This window comes from Papaver somniferum, chromosome 6 (genome assembly GCF_003573695.1).
Source record: "Papaver somniferum cultivar HN1 chromosome 6, ASM357369v1, whole genome shotgun sequence".
Taxonomy (NCBI): domain Eukaryota; kingdom Viridiplantae; phylum Streptophyta; class Magnoliopsida; order Ranunculales; family Papaveraceae; genus Papaver; species Papaver somniferum.
In genome coordinates this window covers 14,219,459-14,226,690 of record NC_039363.1, presented here as the reverse complement: position 1 = coordinate 14,226,690, position 7,232 = coordinate 14,219,459, and the positions used below count along the sequence as shown (strand labels likewise).

Below are 7,232 nucleotides of genomic sequence, written 5' to 3'. Positions count from 1 at the left end.
GGACGCAAATATGCACATTTTCACAACAAGAGGGGGAATCTTTATATAGGTATTTGGAAAGGTTCAATGATTTATTATCCCAGTGTCCTCATCATGGTTTAGAAAAGGTTAGGCTAGTTCAGATCCTTTATGAGGGTTTAGATTATTCCACAACGACCATGGTTGAGTCTCTATGCACTGGTGGATTTGAAAACCAAACTGTTGATGCGGCGATGAAATTTTTTAATGAAACCGCCGAAAAAACCCAGCAATGGGGAAATAGTAGGGAACCCCAGAAAGCAATTCTTTTAAGTAGAGGAAGCGTTAATAGGGTAGAAGGAGGCTATGAATCAGATGCCAAAATTGTTGCTATAGCAAAAATGTTAGAAGCCTTAGAAGTGGGCCAGACTAGTAGTAGAGTGGAGCCTTTTTGGGAAGGCCAGAATATTGAAGAGCATGCCAATGATGTTTATAACAACACTAGATTTGATAACCGTCAAAATATTGACCCATATTCAGAAACCTATAATCCTGGTTGGAGAAACCATCCGAACCTTTCGTGGTTTAAGGGCCAAAGTCAAGGTCAGTTTAGTAATTCTAATGCTCCCCAGGTTTTGGCTATACTAAGAATCCTTCAGGACTAGCTCAGTTTCAGAATCAGTCAGATAAGAAAATCCTAAGTTTAGAGGAATCTCTCGCCTTGTTAACTCAGCAAACTGCAAAATTCCAGTTATCGGTAGAACAGAGTCTACAAGCTAGTAACAGGATAGGGCAAGAAAATAGTCAGGCTATTTCCGAGTTAAAAACCCAGGTTGGTCTGATAAGTGATTCTTTGAGAGAAAAAGATAAGTTTCCTAGTCGAACACAACCCAACCCTAGAGGAGTTCATGAATTAGGTGCAAAACCATCGAATCAATTGAATGTTGTTAGAACCCTTAGAAGTGGTAGAGTTGTAGACAATAAGGTAACCATGCCCGATAGTGAACATACTGTAGTTCACCCCTCAGGATCTCACCTCTCAGATTCAGTAGCTGAAGAAACTGATAAAGTTTCTGATGATGTGAATTCGGTTCCTGAAAGGTCTTATTTTAGACCTAGAGCCCCATTTCCTCACCTATTAGTACCAACAAAGAAGGAATCGAACTTTAATGACATAGTGGAGGTTTTTAAGCAAGTTACCATAAACCTTCCCTTATTAGATGCAATTAGGCAAATTCCTGCTTATGCCAAGTTCCTTAAGGATATGTGTACGCGAAAGAGAAAACTTAGCGTCCATAAGAAAGCCTTTTTAGCTAGTCACGTAAGTTCAATCATTCAGAACACCACAACTCCAAAGTAAAAAGACTCAGGTTCTCCTACCATTGCTTGCACAATAGGTAACTTCCGGGTAAAAAAAGCTTTACTTGACTTAGGAGCCAGTGTGAACTTACTGCCATTCCATATATACTTACAGCTAGGACTTGGCGAAATGAAACCTACTCAGATGACACTGCAGTTAGCTGATAGGTCTGTTAAAATCCATCCAGGTGTTATCGAGGATGTTCTTATTGAGGTCGACAAGTTTATTTATCCATTGGATTTCGTGGTCCTAGATACCCAACCTGTCCCTGACCCAGAGAACCAGATACCTGTGATTTTAGGTCGCCCATTTTTAGCTACGTCTAATGCGATCATTAACTGTCGAAATGGTGTGATCAGTTTATCTTTTGGTAATATGACTATGGAGATGAACATTTTTAATGTCAGTAAGCAACCTCATGATCTAGATGACACATGTGTTGAGGAGGTGAACATGATAGAATCCTTAGTTCATGAGTCATTACCAAACATCTTGTCTGAAGACCCATTAAAAAGTTGTCTATCCCATTTTGGTTTTGATTTTGACGACGATAACACTATTGAACAGGTGAATGCTCTATTAGATTCTACCCCTGTGTTAGACACTGATAGATGGAAAGCTAGGTTCGAACCGTTACCAGTTTCTGAGACTACCCTAATTCCTTCTTTAGAAGAGCCCTCAAAGTTGGAGTTTTTAGGCCCATCTGAGACTTTACCTGTGATTGTAGCTTCCAATTTGGATAGTGATCAGGAAATTAGGCTAGTAAATGTAATTCAAGACAATAAGGAAGCTTTAGGGTGGACTATAACAGACATTAAGGGTATAAGTCCTACTGTGTGTATGCATCAGATTCATTTAGAGGAAGACTCCAAACCTTCTAGGGAGATGCATCGTCGACTGAACCCTAACATGAAAGAGGTAATTCGAAAAGAGGTGCTTAAGTTGTTAGATGCGGGTATTATTTACCCAATTTCAGACAGTAAGTGGGTCTGCCCTGTTCAGGTTGTCCCCAAGAAATCAGGTATCACTGTAGTCCAGAATGATAATAATGAATTAATCCCAACCTGAGTGACCACGGGATGGCGTGTGTGTATTGACTATAGGAAATTGAACAAGTTCACAAGGAAGGATCACTTTCCCCTTCCTTTTATCGACCAAATGCTAGAGCGATTAGCTGGACATAGTCACTATTGCTTCTTAGATGGCTACTCCGGTTATAATCAGATCGTTATTGCCCCAGAAGACCAAGAGAAAACCACTTTTACCTGTCCCTTTGGTACCTTTGCGTATAGACGCATGCCTTTCGGGCTATGTAATGCCCCTGCAACTTTTCAGCGTTGTATGATGAGCATATTTTCTGATATGGTAGAACGGTTCTTAGAGGTCTTTATGGATGATTTTTCAGTGTTTGGTTCATCTTTCGATGAGTGCTTGCATCATTTGACATTAGTGTTGACTAGGTGTAAGGAAAAAAATTTAGTGCTTAATTGGGAAAAATGCCATTTCATGGTTAAATCAGGAATTGTATTAGGGCACATCGTCTCTTCAAAGGGTATAGAGGTAGACAAAGCCAAAGTTGACCTTATTAAGACTTTACAGGTCCCAAAAACCGTAAAAGATATTAGGTCATTCCTAGGGCATGCAGGTTTTTACCGTCGATTCATTAAGGATTTTAGCTTGATTTCTAGACCTCTTTGCAATTTGCTTGCAAAAGATGTTAAGTTTGTCTTTGATGATGCTTGTTTAGAGGCTTTTGAGAAGCTTAAAACTTTACTCACTACTGCCCCGATAGTCCAGGCACCTAACTGGAACCTACCCTTTGAGATTATGTGTGATTCTTCAGATTATGCTATAGGTCGTTTTAGGACAACGAGAAAACAAATTACTTCATGTGATTTATTATGCTAGCAAAACTCTGAATGATGCCCAAATGAACTACACAACTACCGAGAAGGAACTTTTAGCCATCGTTTTGCCTTGGATAAGTTTAGGTCCTACCTATTAGGTTCTAAGATCATAATCTATACAGATCATGCTGCTTTGAAATACCTTTTATCTAAGAAGGATACCAAACCTAGATTGATTAGATGGATCCTATTGTTACAGGAATTTTCCCCAGACATTAGAGACAAAAAGGGTGCAGAAAATGTAGTTGCAGACCACTTGTCTAGGCTAGTTGTTAGTGATTCCCTTCCTATAAGGGATAGCTTTCCTGATGAACAATTGTTCTCTGTTTCCCAATCACCTTGGTATGCAAATATAGTGAATTATCTTGTTATTGGTCGAACCCCTCAACATTGGGGTAAGCAAGATCGTTCTAGGTTTTTAGCCGAGGTTAAGCATTTCTTTTGGGACGATCCTTATCTGTTTAAGTATTGTCCGGACTAGATTATTAGGAGATGTGTATATAAGAGTGACCAGTCTAGTATTATCTGCTTTTGTCATGAACATGCACGTGGGGGTCATTTTAGTGCTAAGAAGACTGCTACTAAGATTTTGCAGTGTGGATTTTACTGGCCTTCGTTGTTTAAAGATTCCCATAGTCATTGTGTTTCTTGTGAGTGTTTCCAGAAGTTAGGAACCATTTCCCATATAAATATGATGCCTTTGAACCCTATTTTAGTGATTGAGGTCTTTGATGTGTGGGGCATTGATTTTATGGGTCCATTTCCTATTTCGTTTGGTTATCTTTACATACTTGTTGTTGTAGACTATGTGTCCAAGTGGGTTGAGGAGGTTCCGTGTAAAATGAATGACCACAGGGTCATAGTCCAGTTTTTGAAAGAGAATATACTTACATGTTTTGGTACGCCGCGAGCTATAATTAGTGATGGAGGTTCACACTTTTGTAATAGACCGTTTGCTCTTTTAATGAAACAATACGGTATTACCCATAAAGTAGCAACCTCATATCACCCTCAGACTAGTGGTCAGGTAGAGGTTTACTGATGCCTTATGGGCTTATCGTACTGCGTTTAAGACACCCATTGGAATGTCACCTTATAGTTTAGTGTTTGGAAAGGCATGTCACCTGCCTGTTGAGTTAGAGCATCGAGCATATTGGGCTATTAAGAACTTAAATTTTTAACTTGACAAGGCAGGAGCTCAAAGAAAGCTCCATCTCAATGAGTTGGGTGATATTCGTAGAGATGCATACGATAGTGCTAAGGAGTATAAGAATAAAATGAAACTTGTGCATGATAGCAATATTTTACGAAAGTAATTTTATCCATGTCAAAAAGTTCTTTTGTATGACACTCGTCTGCATCTATTCCCCGGGAAGTTGCGCTCTCAGTGGACCGGTTCTTTTGTGGTCCGTACTGTTTTTCCTCATGGCGTTGTTGAGATTGAGACACCAGATGGTAGTAATTCTTCAAAGGTTAGACGGTCAGCGATTGAAGCCCTTTTTAGAGCCTTTTCCTACAGGTGATTTTGAGGAGGTCCCTCTGGAGGACCCTGTTTACCTTGGTTGACCATCGAGGCGATTTTGTATGTTGTATAATATTTTTGTAGGTTTTTGGTTACACTTCACCCAGGTACTATGTTTCCGACTTCTCTCTTTACTATTTCCTCATGTTACTTATATTTTTGGTACTGTTCTTTGATTAGAAACATTGAGTACAATGTTAGATTTAATTTTGGGGGTGGGATAGAACTTTTTGTTACCTTTTCGTTGCAATAAATAAACTCCAGAGCCTAGAAATTTATCCCTGTTTAGGATGACACTAACCAATCTAAGTGGATGGAAGCATTTTGGTTGTAGGAGTTGAGGAACCAATCTGACTAGATGGAAACATCTAAAGAGTCTATTCATAAAAGCACATAGCTCAGGTGTTACAAAAAAAAAAAAAAAAAGAGACCAGACCATCAGACCAACTGGAATAAATTCAATAAAGTCGACCACTGGAACCCTTGTATATGCCAGTTGTGTTGACCTAGAGTTAGGATTATCGACCACTTGTACCCTTGTATATGCCAGTGTGTTGATATTAGTCAGACCGGTATCTCAGTCCATTAGGATAGGTTCATTTTGGCGGATGCCTTCAGACAGATATGAGAAACACCGTTCACCTAGTAAACATCAAAACCATCTATGTTTTTCTATATCCATCTTCTTGATCTATCCATGTGATCAGTTTTGACTCCGGATATTGATGTCCATAGTGCGATTATTTGAGTAGAGCTCTGTCACTTCATATGAATTTTAGTATACTTGAGTGCAAACTCGTGTACAACAATTGGAATTTCGCATCAGGTTACTTCCTCCTGTAGTCAATAAGTATGCCAACCAAGGAGATTCTTTAGTGCCTTCCAAGGTTCTGTGTAGAGAGCTAGGGTCTGGAGTATAAAGGTTTTGTGGGTATACCTCTGGTAATCCCTCCGGAGACAACACTACGCCACTAGGGACACCTAGGGGTTTGAAGGATTATTGCATACGCTAAATGCAATCGACGATGCCTGCGACAGTGTGTTAGGACTTTATTTCTATTTTATTTTTGCTCGAGGACTAGCAAATAATAGGTTTTGGGGGTATTTGATAGACACATTTTTATGTCCGATTTGTCTCGATTCTATATATTGTTAGGGCTCATTTTTGTACTTATTATAGTGTTTTATTTATTTGTAGGTATTTTTGGCCAATAAACATTTTTGGAAAAAATTGGCTCGAAAAGTTGTCGGAAAGCACCCGGAGGACATTTGCTATTCGGACTCTCACTTTGGATAAGGGGTAACCTAATTACTAAGGGGCATCCCATTTCCAGGCAGTTGCTAATCGCACCCCAACTCTGGATAAGGGGCAACCATCTTCAACATTTCAAAAACCAGGTTTTGGCGGGAAAATAGGTGCAGTGAAGAACAGTTTTGGAAATCGTGATTTGGAGGAGTTTGAGGTCGATTAAACCTCTGATTTTCATAGGATAGACTCCTTATGGCTAGGAATCTGATATGGGTGTTTAAATCGATTAGACTGGGCTCAATCGACGGATTTTTCTCACAACATAAAATATGGAAAGTCACGTGTGTGACCTGTTTTAGGGAATTTTAGAGAGATTAATTCGCTGTAAACCTTCCCAAATATTTGTATCTATCTAAGGAAGAGTTTGGAATAAAAAGGAAAGCTCAGAAACGCGTAGAAATTCTAAAATAAGAAATTGCCGCAACTTGGCCGTGAAGAGAAGAAAAGAGATTTTGGAAGATTTGGGAGAGATTTAATCGATATTTTTGATATAAATAGATGTCTTGGGTCATATAGAAGAGGTGTCGAGAGTTTGGGAACCTAAGGAGAGCCAGAGAAGAAGAAATCAGAGCTTTACCAAACTCTGTTTCTGCTGCTGCTGCTGCTGAAGAGGAAGAACGCGAAGAACATTGAAGCACGGGAAACAGTCGCAGAACAGTGTCGTGGTTTAATAGCTGAAGAACATTAAGCTGTGCATGCCAGTCGTATTCTAGGGTCTTAAAATCAGCGACAAAGCAACAATTTTTCTGTAACAGTTCCATTGTAACAGCTGTTTTGCAACACCAATACACTGTTGCAAACAGTCTGTGTTATTACTTTTCACTCTTTTAATCATGAGATCATGATTAATATGAGGAGCTAAACCCCATTGTTGAGGCGATAGAGGAAGCGATTTTTCCAACAAAAAGTGGTATATTCTATTTTATCTTTTTATTTGCAATAATTATATGATTATTTGCCTTGAACTATTATTGAATATGATTTTTATTTGAGTGATTGTGATCTATTTTGATGGAGTATGCTTAGTTTTGAGACTTTTGATGCTTCATACTTGGTATTTACAATTATTACTTTTGAAAATCTACTTGTTGCAATATTTTAGAATCAAATTAAACAAGAAAATTGCATAAATATAAGTATTGGTTTAATCACTTTGAACTTGGAAAATAGTGGAAT

The 7,232-nt window shown here is 38.8% G+C and overlaps 1 pseudogene; it reads right to left on the bottom strand.

The window, feature by feature from the left end:
* On the bottom strand, positions 1-100 carry LOC113292169 (annotated as a pseudogene).
* Positions 101-7,232: the final 7,132 nt, after the last annotated feature.